At 56.5% G+C, this 17,835-nt stretch overlaps 1 protein-coding gene across 7 annotated transcripts in view; it reads right to left on the minus strand.

The window, feature by feature from the left end:
* Window positions 1-15,847, minus strand: part of KDM4B (lysine demethylase 4B) — a 132,799-nt gene extending 116,952 nt beyond the window's left edge. For 6 of the 7 annotated variants that reach the window (XM_045804313.2, XM_045804312.2, XM_045804311.2 and 3 more), the window contains exon 1: window positions 15,712-15,847. The gene's annotated coding sequence lies outside the window, so the exon portion shown is untranslated. Of the gene's footprint in view, window positions 1-5,896; window positions 6,128-15,711 lie in introns of those variants that run through there. The other variant, XM_045804306.2, reaches the window with a different exon arrangement.
* Window positions 15,848-17,835: the final 1,988 nt, after the last annotated feature.

Genomic DNA, 17,835 nt, shown 5'->3' on the forward strand with positions numbered 1-17,835 from the left:
GGACAGCTCTGTATCTTGGGTGTGAAGGGGTTACACAAATCTATGCAGCTGATGTCACGAGGACACACAAAATGTGAGCGCACAATAAAACTGGTGGAATCCCAGTGATGCCCGGGGTATATTACGCCAATGTCAATTTCCTAGTCTTGACAATCGACTGTGGTTATGTAAATTGTCACCACTGGGGGCAGATGGGTCAAGAGTACATGGGACCTCTTTGTACCATTTTTTTTTAAGATTTTATTTATTTATTTGAGAGAGAAAACAAGCAGGGGGAGGGGCAGAGGGAGAGGGAGAAGCAGACACCCTGCTGAGTACAGAGCCCAACGCGGGGCTCGATTCCATGACCCTAAGATCGTGACCTGAGCCGAAGTCAGACACTTAACCAACTGAGCGACCCAGGAGACCCCATTTGTACCATTTTTGCAACTTCTTGGGAGTCTGTAACTCTTGAAAAATAAAAAGTTTTAAAAAATATTAAAAATATTTCGCATGGATAGCAGGATGGAAGGGCAGATTGTCATATGAGTTGGTGGTCTGGGGCTGGGTGACAGGGACAAGCAGGTTCTTTATCCTAGTCTGTCTACCTCTGCATGTGTTCCAAGTCTCCATAATAAAAAGCTTAAAATATAAAATACATGGAAAAACACAGTAATAGCCACTAACAAGGGTCTTCTCCATCCAGACTTACAAACACCCTTCAAACCGTACCATCATCAAGTCTGCAGCCCCTTTTGCCTGATATGCTCCCCGAAACAGTGCCCAAGTGTTTTCACAACACAGACCCTAAAGAGACACAGGGCAGTCTGAATGCCACCTTGAATAATGTACTCCAAGCAGCATGTGAGATTCGCCTAATACGCATGATCTCTAAAACGAGCTCTGCCCAGCGCCAGGCTCTCCCTTCCCATACGGCATTTCTCCTTCAGCCAAGGCGACAAGTCCTGCCAGGACTCACCCACCCCCAAGCCCTCATTCTGGAGCAGAAACCTGAACTGCTCACGGGCAGGGAGTTTTTGCAAAGCTTTCGGAGTCTGGCATTCTGCAGGAGGTTTCTCCTTTTCAGAGTCCCCATCTCCAGGTGAAAATGATCTGCTCTCACACCAAGGTCTCAACTCTTTCTCAACAAGAAAATGTAGGGCACCTACGTGGCTCGGGTGGTTGAGCATCTATCTGCCTTTGGCTCCGGTCATGACCCCGGGGTCCTGGGATCGAGCCCCGCGTAGGGCTCCCCACTCAGCTGGGAGTCTGCTTCTCCCTCTTCCTCTGCTCTCTCACTCGCTCACTCTCTCAAATAAATAAGATCTTTTAAATTTATATATATATATAAGAACTTTTAAATTTATATATATATATAATATATATATATATATATATTATATATATATATAAATTAAGGAGAGCAATAAAGGAAAGGAAGACTGGTTGACACAAGCAGCAGGGTGAGCTCACACAGCCCAACCTTGCCCGGTCATCCTGGAAGAAGTGAGAACCAGCGCCCCCCAGTACCTTCCACTCTGGGCCCACTCATGGAGCGCTGCACCAATTGTTCCCCACAGACAACCTTCTCCAATGACGACAACAATCCTCCCAGGTAGGTCCCCTTATGTTACCTATCACCAATAAGGAAGATGAGGCCCAGAGAGGTTAAGTGACTTGCCCAAGGTCACACAGTTCAGAGGAAGGGTGGAGCCTGGGTTTCAAACCAGCTGTTCCAACCTGGGAGTCAGCAGTAATTCCTCTTTCCCACACATCCAATCTACTCAGGAGGCCTTGCTGGTCTGCCACCTCCAAAATCCCCCCAAGTCCAGCCCCTCCTTGCCCCGAGACCAGACCACCTTCTTCAGAGCCACTGCCACGGCTCACCTGGATGACCGCTGGAGTTCCCTCCCTGTTTTTACTCCTGACAGCCACCAGAAGGGTTTCTGAAAACATATAAATCTCTGACTTCATCATCACCTCCCCAGGCTTCTCCCTGCCCTTAATGGGGTCTGGCTTACCGGAGCCTAAGTGGCAGAGCCACTCACTCCGCCTGGCCTCTCTGAACCTCAGGGCCTACCACCCTCCTGCCAGCTCATGTTCCAGCTACATGGGACTCCTTCCAATCCTAAAACATGCCAAGCTCATTTCCGCCTCAGGACCTTTGCACGTACTATTTGTTCTTCCACTTGGAACTTCTTGTTCCAGATCTCCTCAAGGTTGGCACCTCCTAGTCTTTCAGATCTCTGCCCACATGTCACCTCCTTGGAGCGGATTCTTGTCCACCCAGTTAAAGCAGCATCACCCCTTGTACCTCCCAGTCAAATCACTACCTCGCTTCCGAACCCGGGAGCCATGGCCTCCTTGCGGGCTACTTAGCACCCAGCCTGGCACAGTAAGCATGGAGGCGTCCGGCAGGCCATCAGGGCTGCACTGTGCCTTTGCTGTCTTCTACAGAGCTGGGGCTGGGGAGTCAGCCAGTGGTAAGCACCGAAGCGCCTACTGGCCGGCCAGGGATGAGGGCGCCCCGCCGAGCGCTTCTTAATGTACCTCGCCCCGTTTACGTCTAGCAAGGAGAGCATGGGAGGGTGCCGAGACCCAGAGAGGCGGTGGCGTGCACCCCGGGTCAGTGGCACAGCAGGTTTGGGAACTGGGGTCCTAGTCTCAGCACTGGCTCTAGACCCCAACCAAGTCTTGAGGAGAGGCTGGTCTCCCCCAAAATCCCCCAGCGAGGTCTTCCTGAGCCTGTGGACTGTTAGGGAGTCCTGTCCCCAGGGGGCAGCTATGGAACCCCCACCCAGGCCCCTCTCCAGGTCCCACAGCCACCACTGCTCCAGGCCAGCCTCATGCGGGAGCCAACAAGGGGGGGCGTGCACCTCAGGGTGCAAGGTCGCCATTTAGGGGACCAATCAGAGCTGGGGGGGGCTCTCTCTTATGTCGTGGGGCTGTTCAATGCCCAGCGTGGAAATCCCAAACGCAGACACACGGAGGCAAAGGGCCGAGGGTTCCGGTGGTTTCCGGAGAGCCCTCGCCATGCCCTCCTCCACGGGCCCAGTCCGAGTCCTCAGGGACAGCTCTGGCCTGGGGGCTGGACGCTCTCACCGGCCAAGCGGAGCATGGGGCTCTCTCAGGCCCAGTTCACCTGAGCAGCAGGGGCACCTCAAGCAGCCCTGCCCTCTGGAGCACCCGCTACGATCTCCCCTCTCCGCAGGGCTCGGGGCCAGGCCCGCGCCCAAGCCCTCCACCCATCCTGACCACGCTGAGCTCCAGGCCTCCCAGGCACCCAGCCTACGTGACAGGACCCTGACTGTCATTCACAGGGCCATGTAGCCAGTCCCCGCCAGGGACCCCGGCCTCCCCAACTCCCGCCTCAGCCCTCAGGGCAAGCAGGACGTCCTATCAGCCCCAAACTGACCACCGGACCCCAGGAGCGCAGAAGGACCCTCACAAAGTCCACCGGCTGCACACACACCAGACGCTCACAGGGACAACAGAAGGTAGTTTTGGTTTTGGCTCAAAGGCACCGCTGAGTTTTCTACCACGAAGATGAGTTACGTTTGTAATAAAGACCTCTCCAGCAGGCTTGTTAGGAAAACAGCCATGTGACTCGGCCGACCCCAAAGTTCCCAGGCCTTCTTTTGGTTAAAGGCCAAGTTAATTAATATAAGGAAACCTGGGGCTTCAAGGAGCAGGTGTTGGTACCCAGAGGCAGCAGCTCCCGGTGCCCAGTGTCACAGGGGCCACATCAAGGACGCCTGTGCCTGAGCCGTGACAGCCAAGGGGCACAAAGCCGCACCAAGAGCTGTTCACACCCGAGGCCAGTCTGCAAAATCCACAGGCTCACACACAGGCCCGAGCAGCACCATTCGGCCCAGGACACCGGTTTTCCAGGCTGGTGGCTCCAAGTTCATTTTTATGGCAGCCCCAAGTTCACTGGAGGAGAAAATCCAATGAGGCATGTGGAACAGGCCACAGGACTCCGAGTTCTGGCCTGGCTGCCTCCGGTCCAGCCTCCCCGGGGAACAGCGCCCTTGCTTCCTGGTCCGTAAATCCCCCGCCAAACCCTCCTACCTGCCCCATTAAAATAGAGAAGCTTCAGAGGAAAAAAAAACAACAAACTTATTTTCAAGGTGCCTTCTAATAACCTTGACTGTTTCTTAACTTCCTTCCCAGCATAAATATGGAACAGCGGTGTGAAAACCATGGGCGACTCTGGAATGGAAAGTGGTTTTAGAAACTTCAGCTGCAATACCTTGATTCACGGGCAAGGAAAGACAGAAAAGAAAGACTGAAGGCTCACAAGGCTGGGCCCGTTGTTTTCTAGGGGGCCGTCCTGGGCACCGTGGGGGCCTCAGCGGCATCCCCCCCCCCCCCAACTCATGGCAACCACAGATGTCACCAGGCAACCACCCGGCATCCCCTGGGAGCACAGCTGCCCTGGGGTAGGAACTATTCCACAAATGGATTTTCAGGTATGGACTCAGTTCATTCCACCCACCCTTGAAGCAGAGATCTTCGCCTTCGTCCCCATTTTGGAGGTAAGCACACAGACCGGGGAGGTGAGGCGCATGCGCTCAAGCCTCTGGCTGCTCATCCCACTCGGCGATCCTGCCTTGAGACCTCAGGCCATTAAGACCGTCTGCAGCTGGGGGATGCTATTTCCAAGCTACACTTCTGCACGAGCCTCTCTCCTGGGTTCTTCCACGGCCAAAGCAGCATTCCCAGTGCCTGCAAGGCCTTCCCGGAAGCAGCTTGAGCTCTAAGCTCACAGCTCCCCAGCACAGCCCGCATCCATGCCACACATGACCTGCCCTGGGCTTAGCCACCAGGACTCCCTGGGCCTCAGCTTGGATGGGGTTCTAGGCTCCTGTCCAACATGAGAGGCAGCACTGCAGGGGTGCACAGGAAGGGTCGGGACCACAGCCATGGGGCCCAACACCCCAGAGTGAGAGGCAGCACCACAGGCCAGGGGGGCTCAGCTACTGCATCTCAAGAGCCAGACTTTGGCTGTTTCCACTTCTCCACAGGACCCCATACAGGGCTCTCCAGGGCTCAGCCCCTGCCCTTCCGGAGGCAGGCTGTCCTGACCTCTGGGTCGGCCCACAGCCTCCTCCCCCTCCTCCTCCTCCTCCAAATGCTGGCTTGATTTCTACCACCTCCATGAAAGGCTCAGGGCCTCCCCTGGGCCCCCACAAAGGGCTCTCCCTTAGCCGCACCCCCCCTGTAGTGGGTCTACGCCCTCCCCTCTTCCCCCTCAGCGGCCATAGCCAGTTAATGTTGGCTCTGTCTCGTCTCTCCAGCTAGAGGCGGATAGCTCCAGAAATTCTGATGGACCAGGAAGGTAGGCAGGAACAGGAGGCCGATGGAAGGAGCCGGTCTCCACTAAGCGCCAGCACCTCCATGGCTAGCGTCCCCGACCCCATCACAGTGCTCAGCTCATCCAGGGACTGAGGTCCCCGCAAAGCACCAGCCCGTGGGGGCCAGCAGTAAGCGTGAGATACAGCCATCATGCTGAACACTCAGTACCAACGAAACAAAACAAAACACAAAGGAGTATAAAAAAACTCTGTAACTATTTTTATAGCAATTACATGTTAAAACATTAATTTGGGGTATATTACGTTCAATAAAAATACATTAGTCAGGGGCGCCTGGGTGGCACAATGGTTAAGCGTCTGCCTTCGGCTCAGGGCGTGATCCCGGCGTTCTGGGATCGAGCCCCACGTCAGGCTCCTCCACTATGAGCCTGCTTCTTCCTCTCCCACTCCCCCTGCTTGTGTTCCCTCTCTCGCTGGCTGTCTCTATCTCTGTCAAATAAATAAATAAAATCTTAAAAAAAAAAAAAATACATTAGTCAAATTAATTTCATCTGTTTCCTTTTACCTTCCAGTGTGGCTACTAGAAAAACGGCACTTACACAACGGGCTTGCTTTGCGTCTTTACTGGACGGCGTTGCCACAGGAAGGACGTTTTTTCATGTCTCACATCTAGGTCACTGAGTCTTTTGGAGTCAGTTTTTGTCTATGGCATGACGCAGGGGACCAACTTTGTCACGTGACATTCGGAGGGCGTTCATGTACCCACAGGGCACCCTCCCATGAGCTCAGGACACCCCGGCTCACGGGTATCCTCTGCCAGGGGGACGGAAAGGCACACGCACGCGGGCATGCGTCACTGCCCCCACAGGGAAGGCGCCAGCCAGGCATGCAGGAGGGGGTGGGGCTGTCCAGCTGTGTGCTGCTGCGAACCCACGCCCCTTGAGGCCCTCACTCCTCCCTAGAGAGCCCAGATGCATTTCTAAACCGCCCAGGGTGGTGATGCCACCCCCCGGAGGGCAAGGGGGCACCCACTTACCTCTTTCACTTGGTGGGGTAGGGGAATACCTGGCCAGGACCCGTGGCCCACTTGCAACTCACGGGCTAGTGGGCTTCATGGGGCCCTGTAAGGGCTAAGGGGACACTTAGCACCCGGCCCCTGCCTTCTAAGAGACAAATCGCAACCATGGTAAGGCTGGGGCCAGGCAGAACAGGAAAGGAAAGTGGCCCAAAGGAGGCAGCTCACTTTAAAAGCTGCTGGCCAGGCTGCAGGGCGGAGGGGGGTAGCCTCAAAAAGGAGGGCGCAAGTAGGGCTCCTCCCAACCACATGAAGCTCTCAGGGAGGCCCACTCAGGCTTGGACAACAAACGGACAACCAGGCCAGCAGGAACCAGGACACCCCTTTCTGGCCTAAGCCATGGTGGACTCTGGGCAGGGAGGCCCCAGGCCTACAGATCAGGTGAACCTACAGGACACAGGAAATGGATAAGCCAGAGCCATAGGGGTCAGAAGGGTGTCTGCTCCATGGAACAGACACTCGGAGGCCCTGCTGTGCACTGAGAGGTCCCGCAGGGGACCCACAGGGCCAGCCCGGGCTGGAGCAAAAAGAGAGCAGACAGGTGAGGACTCACCACTGAATACAGGAGTCCAGAACTGGGCACACAAAGGGCAGCCTGAGCACCTCCCGCAGGTGCGCTGGGTCATCGTGCCTGACGTGCTAGCTCTCCCTCATCTTCAGAACCCATCCCCACAGCCACAGGTCCAGCCTCCCCACACAGATGCTCAGGGAGGGCACCAGACACGGAAGGCCACACGGTGTGTGAGTCCATTTACATGGAACGTCTAGAACAGGCTCATACATAGATAGGAAGGGGGTTTGTGAGTGCCAGGGGCTGGGGGGCGGGGGGGAGTGACCATTTAATAGGTATGGTGTTTCCTTCTGAGGTTCTGGAATGTTCTGGAATTTGATAGTTGTGATGGCTGCACAGCCCTATAAACATTCTAAAAAACAATGAACTGTCCACTGAAAAGGGTGAATGTTCTGGTATGTGACGATCTCAATAAAAATATGAGGGGCAACTGGGTGGCTCAGTCGGTTCAGCATCTACTTTCCACTCGGGTCATGACCCCAGGGTCCTGGGATCAAGCCCCGCATCGGGTTCCTTGCTCAGTAGGGAGCCTGCTTCTCCCTCTCCCTCTGCCTGCCGTTCCCCCTGCTTGTGCTCTCTCTCTCTTTCTGTCAAATAAAAAAAATTTTAAATATATATATTTTTAATTATTATATATATTTTTATATAAGACATATTATACAAAATATATAGTTATATATATATAATGTATATAATTTTTTTTAAAGGGGCACCTAGCTGGCTCAGTCGGCAGAACATGCACCTCTTGGTCTTGGAGTCACGAGTTCGCGCCCCGTATCGGGCTCACAGTTTACTTTGAAAAAACATATATATAAAATAACAACAACAGGGCAGGAGGACTTCATGAAGGGCTACTCTAGAAAATTCAGGGTCCGGTCATCTTACCAGAGCCAGTGTCTGGCAGCTGTCCTGTGGCTCTCCCTGGTGACCTGAGCAGCTCTACTCTTAAACTCTGGGATCCTTGAGGGCCCCCTCTCCCCTTAATCCCTCGGAGCCTGGTGCGGTGGGAGAGAGTGGCGGGGGCAAAGACACCCAAGAGACAGGCAGGCTTCCCTGCTTCCCCTGTGCTCCTCACTTGGTCCCCCAGGCCATGGCCCTGAGCATCCCCTCCAAGATCCCCCCTTCCGGCACCTGCCAGCTCACCATCGCCCATGACGACAAGGCTCGGCTCAAGCGGTGACTCTTCTATCATCTTCCTGGCCACCACCCAAGCCAGCAGACGCTGCCCTTGCCCTGTGCTTCCACCGGCCCGGTTTCTATGTATCTTGGCAGCTCTGCTCCCCTGCCCCTCACCCCCCAGGGCCCCCAGCCCCTCTGCCTTCCACCATGGGCCACACCCCCTGTGGGCAGGAGACGCTGCTCATCCAGCTGCCACCAGCACCTGGCCAGACCCAAGCAAGGTTGACAACAACTGTCACCGTCAACAGATACCGGCGGACGTCCTCAGATGTACCCAGGGCTCCCACAGCCGTGTGTCTGCTATAAAGCCCCGGCCCGATCACGAAGATGAGCCATGCGTCAGCAGCCCGAGGGCCACGTGTGAGGAGGCTTCTGTGGTTCTTGATTTTGCACCTCTGCCTAGAGGCCGGCGGGCCGCGCGGCTGCGGTGTCTGCAGAAGCCGCCCTGCCCGCTCTCCCCGTGATGCACAGCCTGCACCTGACCGCGCCCGCCCGCTACAGCTGCGAGGCTCGATGGCGAGCGAGCTCCCCGCAGCCATCCGTCCGACCGCCCAGCCCGCCTTCTGCGGGGCCCAGTGACAGGCGCTCCACGCAGAGCAGCCAGCCCCTCGATGAACACACTGCTGGGAGTCGAGGCTCTGCCCCGCCTTCAGTGCAAGGGGGACACAGGACCCGGGCGCGGCCACGACCCTTCTGTGGCTTCCACGCGCTGCAGCCCAGGAAGAGAGGGCGGCAGGACGCCTTCTCCAGACAGGTGTCACTGAACGAGCTCTCTCTCCTGACTCCGTACTCCTCCTTGGGGAGACGGAGTTGGAATAACGCAGTGAATCAAGAGTTTAAATTCCAGGGGCTTTACTCACACGCAAGCTAGACACGAGCAAGCCTCTCAACTCGTGACTATGATAATCAGATCCATGCAACCCGCCAACCTAAGACAGGAGGCCCACCGCAACGAGGCCCGACTCTTCCTGATAGACGGGATTTTAAAGGAGACAGTGGGGGAACAGCGGGCATTTGAAGGGGCCGGGAGCAAAATGACAGAATCTCCCAGTCCGGCTACCTGGCCAGGGTCCCCCTCACTCATTTGGGGTCCCCAAGAGGGGACACCACCCCAGCCGGCTCCTGGGCCACTGTCTGGGCTGCCCAGAAATGCTGGGGCGTGCAGCCCATTCCCACACGACTTGCGGTCCAGGGATCCCCGCACACCCCCGTCATCAGGCCGACACTGCGCCTGCTGGTGGCTTCAGACTGGCTCTTGGTCAAAGGAGGCCTCGGGGATCCATCCTCTGGCTTCTTCTGCACAAAGCACAACTCCAGACGCACTGCCAGCTCATCGTACAAATCATCTCTCTCCCTGGAGATGGGAGCGAGCAGCCACGAAACCAGGAAGGTGGGCCCACCTCCGCCCCTACCTGCCCAGAAGGTGCCATCATTTGGGGGAAAATCTGGAGCGCCTCACCTAAAGATCACCTCTTCACAGCTCACTGTATGGGCTCATCTGAGAAATATAACTGTGATCACGTGTCAGCAAAGATGGGCAAATCCTACATTAGCTACTGCTCTGATCTGCACTGGAGACCCACTCGGGGGGCATAGCAGCCCTCGGCGGCCTGCTTTCTGACTACTCGCTCTCTGTCCACTGAACAAACCCACCCGAGGCCTCCAGCCCCAAGAGTCACAGTCCAGAGCGACAGGACAGCTCTGCGCTTGACCGCTGCTAAAAAGCACAGCCGCCCGTGGGGCAAAGACAGCTCCGCACATGCGTTTCGTTGATGCCACCGGCGCCCACCAGTGCCCGCGCACTCGCTGGAACCACGGAGGGGGGTGAGAAGTGAGGGGAGGGAAGGAAAGGAGGGAGGGAGAGGTGGAGAGATGGAGAGGCACAGAAAGAGAGAGAGTCCAAAAAGGACAGGCAACTTTGGAACCCTCTCCAGATTGTTTATTTCAATCAACTGAAGGTGTGACCGCAAATGAACGGTGTGCTTTCTTGACAAGTCAGAACGTTCCTGGGAAGGTACCAAATCTAAGACTAAAGATGTCCTTGGCTCAGAAACCCCACATCAGCCGCTCTCCTCCCGCCGTGGTGGCGGTCGCAGCAGAGGAGCAAGGCCCAGCAAGTGCTGCTGGACATACTCCTGGGCCCGCCAGTCACCTTGTCATCCACGCGCCCCACAAAGCTCAGTGTTCACACCTACGGAAGCCACCTCTTCCCAGTGTCCCTGTGGAGACCCGGCAGCCGGGTGACTAAAAAAACCACCTCGCAGGACTTCACCACCCCTCCTGACCAGGGCGCAAGTATTGGTAAAGAGGGTGGGTCAGATGCTTACAAAATGTAATGATTGGGAAACCCGTCTTCCTTTTAAACCCTCAGCCTCTGCCAGGTAAAACAAAACTCCTTAGGCCAAGAAGACTCCTTCCCCACCTTTTGAGAATATTTCTTTTGAGAATATTTCTTCCCAATCTTCTGGGGTGTGGTGCGCAGGCGGGGGGGGGGCATGAAAAGGTCGGGTTCAAGCATCGCAAATAGCAAAGTATTCGCCCCTGTTCACAGCTACTTTTTTTTTTCTCATTTTGGGGTTATTTTGGTGGACGGAGTCAGAACATTTTCTTATATTTCCCTTGAAACAACCCAGGACCTATCTTTTTTAATATAGAATAGGACTCTGACTGCTTTGATGTAAGAGAGATGGAAATTCATTCATTCAGCAAAGGAGCGTTGACTGAACAACCACCGCATGCCGGGAACTGCTCGAGGTGATGGGGAGACACGTAGCAGCCAACAGAGACGTCATTCCTCTAGCACAGACCTCACACCCTGGTGGCAGGTGTTCCCAGACTGTGGCCCATGGCTCAAACCCAGCCCACCACCTGTTTTTGTACAGCCTCTGAGCTAAGAATGGCTTTGACCTTTTTTAGTGTTTGGGTGAGAAAAAAAAAAATCAAAGGAAGAAAAAGAGTTCATCACAGGTGAAAAGTATGTGAAAGTCACAATTCTGTGACCACAAATAAAGTTTTATTGGAAACCAGACACTCTCGTTCATTCCCATAGTTTTGTGCTACAGTGGCAGAGCGGAGTAGTTGGGACAGACCGGCTAACAAAGCCAAAACTATTACTCTCTGGCCCTTTACAGAAAGAGCTTCTGTTCTCCTGGATGAGACAGACAATAAATACGTAAACAAATTAATGTGTGTGTTTACAGTAGTGCTGAATGCAAAGGAGAACAGGCAGGATGGGGAGAGAGGGTGGTTGGACGGTGAGTTTAGGCAGTGTGGCCAGGGATGGCCTCTGAGAGGAGATGTGAATGACAAGCAGCCAGCTGGCTAGAAGAGTGAGAGGCAAGAGCACGTGCAAAGGCCCTGAGGCAGGGCAGGGAAGCTGGTTACGACTGAGGGAGCAGGCACAGGAGGAGGAGCAGCAGGGCAAGGAGAAAGGACAGACCACAGAGGACAGAGCACGGAGGCCACGGAAGGGGTCTCAAATTTTTTCCAGGAGCAACAGGAAGCTACCGAAGCGTTCTGAGTAGAGGCAGACCACTTTTAAAATTTCTAAAAGCTCCTTGAGGAAGCAGGAGTGAAAAGTGACAGACCAACGGAGACACCTTATCTAACCAACAAGCCGCTCCCTGAACAGGCCAAGTTAAAGTGGGGAAGAAACTCAAAAACCAACTCATCCAATAACAAAATCAATTCATCAGTCTACTCGGGCCTTACTACTGTGGTGACACAAACTTTTTAATATCAGAGTTAAATCCATTTCACTGGATAAAAGCGTCTGCAACCAGCATATGAACAGCGCCACGACTTCATGGACATTACTGTTCAGTAGGAGGCAAGATTGAAGAAGTGAGTCACCTCAAAGTCAACTTAAAGAGAACTGTTAAGCAAAGTGACAGGAAGGGGTATGGTGACGGGGGGGTGGGCGGGGGGGCGGGTACGGTGACAGGTGGAAGCCAGCTTGGGCAGGGCACCCGCACGGGGCTGGGGGTGAGGACAGCCCCGGAAGACCCCTGTGCCATGCCTGCCAGGCAGCATGGGCAAGTCTGTGGGTGCGCTCCTCTCCTGGAGGGGAAGCTGCAGGCTGAGAAGGGCCAGGGACAGGCAGGGCGACAGCCGAGAAGGGCCTGGACAGCCAGGCTGTTTGGCCAGACACTGTTTGCAAACACAAGCCCCTCCCTATTCAAGGACAGAGGGGAGGAAGGGGACAAAGGGAACCAGAACTTGAGGCAGATCTGAGTCATAGCCAAATACCAGGCTGCTCCAGGGTTAAAGGTTAAGTGACAGGATCTCCTTCCGGGGCAACTGTGTCCCCCACGGGACACTCAGCAATGTCTGAGGACATCTGCGGTTGTCACACTGGAGGTGCTCCTGGCATCAAGTGGGCGGGGCCAGGGATGCTGCCCAGCCCCCCTACAGTGCCCAGGACGTCCCTATGGAGGACAATCTGATCGAATGTGGACGGGCAGAGAGAGCCCCTGACGGAAGCTGACGCCACACACCAGTCATCAACCCAGTCCGGCTCTGAGCTTCTGGTGCCACACAAAGCATTCAGTGTTTCTCATTCCCTTTGATCCCCACAATGGGACCTAGGATGGGTTCTCATTATACCCATTTTACAGATGAGGGCTCCAAGGCCCAGAGAAGGGAAGTGACCTGCTCCAGAGGAGGGATTTGAACCCAGGTCCCTCACACTTGGAAGCGTGTCTGGGGAATGGAGAGGAGGACAGGAATCCAGGGACATGGCCAAGAACAGCCGGTCAGAATGGAATCCAGGTTCGGCCTTGTCCTCTGCTGCCCAGCATCCTCAGCCAGAAGCAGAGGCACCAGGGCGGGGCAGAAAAGAGCTGGGGCACAGAGGCACGGAGCAGCCACGGGGCAAGTCTCTGGAGCAGAGCCAGGAACCCCGACCGGCCAAGGCTGTGGGTGAGGCACAGTGGTGACCGAGCAGGTTTGTGGGGCCCTCCACAGTCATGCCCTCTGCAAGTAGTTCATTTGCTCTCCACCCTGCCCCCCAACTTGGGAAGGTTTAGTGATCCCCCAACTTTGTTCCTCAACAAGTGACTGGCCCAAGGTCACACAGCTCTGAATCCCACACCACACTTCCACGTCCCAGGAAGAAAGCCACCCGCAAAGGCTCATCTGCAGCGCCTCAGTCCATCACTACCCATCCCGTTCCTGCCCGTTCCCTGAACCAGGCCCCACGGATGGTGGGCTTCACATCCCAGGACCCCCACCTCTCCCTTCCACCACTAGAACCGAGCCCCCCTCAAGTTAGAAATTCTCTATAACCTGTACCAGTGCTCCACCGCGCCCCCCCCCCATTCTCACAGGTGTCAGATAGAAACCAGAACAGATGGCTGAGCCCCTCCAGGGGAAGGGGGTGGGGCACGGGGGGGCAGGGGCAAGAAACCAGCAGAGGCAATGGCAAAACGCAGGATCAAGTACAGACAGAGCGGCCAGGGTGGGGGAAAGGGGGTTGGTGGGGGTGGGGGTGGGGGGAGGGGGCTGACCACCCCAGAGGGCTCCCGCAGGATGGCACAGGGACCGAGGAAAAGCACAACAAAGGCCGGGCGGGGTCCTAAATGACCAGTCAACAATACCTTTCAGCGCCAGTATTTCACATCTCCTTCGCAGCCCACCCTCAACGAGGAGAGGATCAGAAAATGGGAGAAAATCAATTGTTCCAAGACCTCAACAGCTACACACGAGTATGCACGCGCACGCACACACACACACACACACACACACACACAGGCGGCGACTGACACAGGACCGGCATGCACGTGCTGCAACACCTGGGCAACCACACCTCGGCCACCCCCTCTGCTCCCCAGAAGTGACATCCCCCAGGGCAGGGCAGCCTGACCGGCATGGTGTCCCCCGCACAAATGCAGGAACACCAAGATTTGCCAAGCATCCAATCAGAAACACGGAAAGAGGGCCAGCGAGTTTCAGAAACCCTCGACTCAGATAATCACAAGTTGACTGCACGACTTTCACACTCTGTCCTTCAGGGTTCCAAAAAACAATCTGCAAAGACGGGAGAGTATGTCCACTGCTCTTGCAGAGGTGGCGAGAAAAGGCTGACCAGCGAGTTGACAAACCCTCCTGAAGCCTCATAAGGAAGCTATTATTTGAGAATTAGGGGAGTCATTAGCTCTCGGATGGCGGCGATAAAAGCCCATAGAGTCATCTAATGAGCCCATTTTAGGGGCTTTCTCCAGCCTGGGGACAACCACATAAATGGCTGTTGAGGCAGAGGGGTGGGGCACGGCACCCAAGCGTTGACTGCATCCCAGTACCCTCTGGCCCCAAGACACAGCCGGCACCCAGTGGGACCCACAGGAACTTGCTGAATAAACGAAGCTGACAAACACATGCACAAGAACACACTCTTCCCATGTTGTAGGATCACTCGATTCCACTGAGCAGAACCACCTTCTCACTAGTTTCATAACTCGAGAAACAGTTCCCCAGGTGCACCTGAATTATTAAAACAAAAGCATCCTCCCCCCAGCCAAACAGATGGGACACACCGAAGCGCAGTCCACGCCTCCCCCGCCCCCAGGGGAAGACCGATCTCCTGCAAAACCTTCCACCGTGCTCAGGTGGACACGCACCCCATTCCACCTGGTGTCATCGTGCCCACTGGGCGCAGACTCAGGCCCCTGCACGTTGCGGGGCAGGTCCCTTTCAGAATGAATCCGTCCCCCAGCTCCCACCGGGGTCGCCGCTGGAGGTACTCCACAATCTATTCCTACAGAGAAGGGGGTCTTTGAGATGGCGATGGGGCTCTAAGAGGGAGGCACTGAGGGGACGCGTCTGGAAGCTGCGAGGTGCATACCAAGTGGATACGTTTTTTAATTTAAAAAAAAAAAAATCCAGACCGCACGCTTAATTTTAGGGGGCTCAGAGATACGAAGCGAGTTGGGAAGCCGCGACGGCGCGGCGGGCTGTCTCGGGGCGGGGGGTGGGGTGCAGCGATGGCCGTGTCGGGGGCCGCCACCGGACAGCGCCCCGGTGACCCCGCCGGGCGCCCCGAGGGGCGGAAACGCAGGCGGGGGCTAGCCGGGGCCTGGGATCGCCCGCTCCCTCGCGCTCGCGAGCTCTCTGTCTCTGCCTCTCTCTTCATTTTTTTTTTTTTTTTAATTATCAGGATTGTTGTGAATAATAAAAGAGAAGGGCCCAGCCGGGCAGGGCCGGCCGGGCCGGGCCACCCACGCTGTCATCTTTTGTGCAGGGCCGGCGGGGACGCCCCGGCCCAGCCCCCGCGCGCGCCCCCCGGCCCCGGGCCGGACGCCCCCGCCTCCCGCCCCCGGCCCCGCCATTGTCCGGCCGCGCCGCCCCCGCCCGAGGCCCGGCGGGCGCCCCCGGGCCGGGCGGTTAACGCCCCCAACCGCCTCGCGGGCCGGGACAAAGCGCGGCGGCCGCGGCCCGAGCAGGCCGCGCCCGAGGCCTGGGCCTCGCGTCCCGGGCGCCCGCCCGCAGCCCGGGGCGCGGCGCGGGGGCGGCGGCGACGGCGGCTGCGGCAGCGGCGGTGGCGGCGGCGGGGCCCGAGCTCGGACGCGGCGGCCGCCTCCCCGCGGGCTCACCTGAGGCGGCGCGCGCGGCCCGGTCCGGAGCAGCGGCGCGCGCTCCCCCGCCCTCGGCGTCGCACCCCCAGGCCCCGCTCGGGCCGGGCCCCGCTCGGTCGCTGGCGGCCGAGCCCTCCGCGAGCGCCCCGGGCGGGGCTTATGAGGCCCCGCGCCAGCTCCGCCCTGGCTGCCATTGGCCCCCGAGCCCACGCCCGCGCGCCCATTGGCTGACGCTGACAGCTCCGCCCCTCCCCTCTGCCGGTCCCATCAACATCTCACGGCCCGCCCCCTGCGCGCCTCGATTGGGCGGGCGCCGGCTGGGGCCTCCCCTCCCCATTGGCTGACTGACCGGGACACGCCGGCGCCCACCCACGTGCCCGCTGACCGGCTCCGTTTTCATTGGAAGCGGCGCACGCCAGCCAAGACAGCCGCTACCAACCCGACGGTGGCTGGGCCTCGGATTGACAAGGGCGCCTCGGGGACCGCCCAACGACCGCACGGGGGCAAGTGAGCATTGGCTTATGGGGCGAGCCCGAGGCGCGGACTGGCTGAGGAGAATGCCAATCAGGGACCGGGCCCCGCCCCGGTTATCAGGCTGCAACTGAGTACGTGAGACCCAGCACAACATCAGCACCAGGCCGGGGAGGCAAGCGGAAAGGGTTCGAGACCCGTGGCCGGAACTTGGACGTAGAGTTCCCCAGTTCCCCAGTCCTGACGTGGGAAAACACTCCGGTGCAACCCATTGTGCAAAACAGGAGAACCAAGAACTGGAGAAATAAAAAGTCACGCAGCAAACGTGCCTCCTCTGCCCCTCAAAAAGCCAAATTTATTTCCATCACAATCAACAAACCTTTCCAAATCGGCAAGGTCCACCGGGCAGTTAGGTGCGCTCCCGCGAGTTCCCTAACACGAGGCAGTCCCTAACACCAACGTTCCAAGCTCAGCTGGACCCCACGACTCACTGGAACCTCGCTGGGCCTCAGTTTCCCCTGTGAAGTGGGTATGATGGTAACACACACACACACACACACAAACACCCGACCCCGCCAGCCCCTCCCCAAGGGATGTTGCAAGAATGAGTGGGACGCCACACACAGAGGGTTTGAGCGGGTGGCTTCACCCGAGTGGGTTCACCACCGTCTTCAACATTACTACTTGTGTAGTAGGCAACCGTGGGGTGCGCCCCGGCTAGCGGGCAGTCGTGTAAATTGGCAGCGGGGCGTTTCCCATTAACATTTCTAAGTGTTATCCACACTGTACTCCCTCCCCGCCCCCCCGCCGAGGTCAGGCACCCCGAGCAATGCCTCGGAGCTCACTCACGTCTTCAGCGCCAAACGTGTCGCTCTACACACCCATCTACAGGGTACCGACCAGGTAATCTTGTGGCACGGGGCACTCCGCAGCACTTTAAACTATGTAGCAGTTTAACAAGAGGGCGGTCTCCATGCACTGCCCTGGAATGATCCCCTACACACTTTCGTGAGCAAGCTGCAGAACGACCCAGAATTCGGTGTCCAGTAACCTACGTTATGGAGGAAATACACCGAGACCCCTGTCGTGGGGTCTCCAAAAGCACGCATCTGGGGCAATGCACAGAGAAAGGTCACCCCGGAAGGCAGAAAAGAAAATCTTTGGAGAGAAGAGAGATCCACACTCGTAGAAAGGCTAGTCAGTGGGGACTTGAACCTGTTCAGGGAGATTGTCTGTTCTCATGGGACCATATTCATAGACTCCTCCTGTAGTTAAAATTTAACTTTAAAAATGAGAAAGAGCATCTGCCCCCAAGGAACTCCCTAACCAGTGGGAGAGACAAACGGTATTTGATCTTGGTAACACAGTATCCTAGGTACAGCAATGGAGGGCCCCCCACCCCAAAACACACAGGCCTTTTGTTCTCCTGTAAGACAGTGAGTTCCAGGTGTTTAGATGACACTCAAAAAAAAATTTTTTTTTTTAATTGGAGCACCTACACAGGTTGCCAACTTTCTTATTTTGTCTGGGGAGACTTTTTTTCTAATGCCATCTCTTATGTTAAAATTGAACATTAACAATTGTAGAATCCAGACACTGGGTGTATTTGAGCGTTCACCATACAATTCAACTTTTCTGTTTGGAAGTTTGTATGATAGAATGTTAGGGGAA

Source organism: Ursus americanus, chromosome 14, assembly GCF_024610735.1.
Source record: "Ursus americanus isolate L20-20 chromosome 14, mUrsAme1.1.p, whole genome shotgun sequence".
NCBI classification, from domain to species: Eukaryota; Metazoa; Chordata; class Mammalia; order Carnivora; family Ursidae; genus Ursus; species Ursus americanus.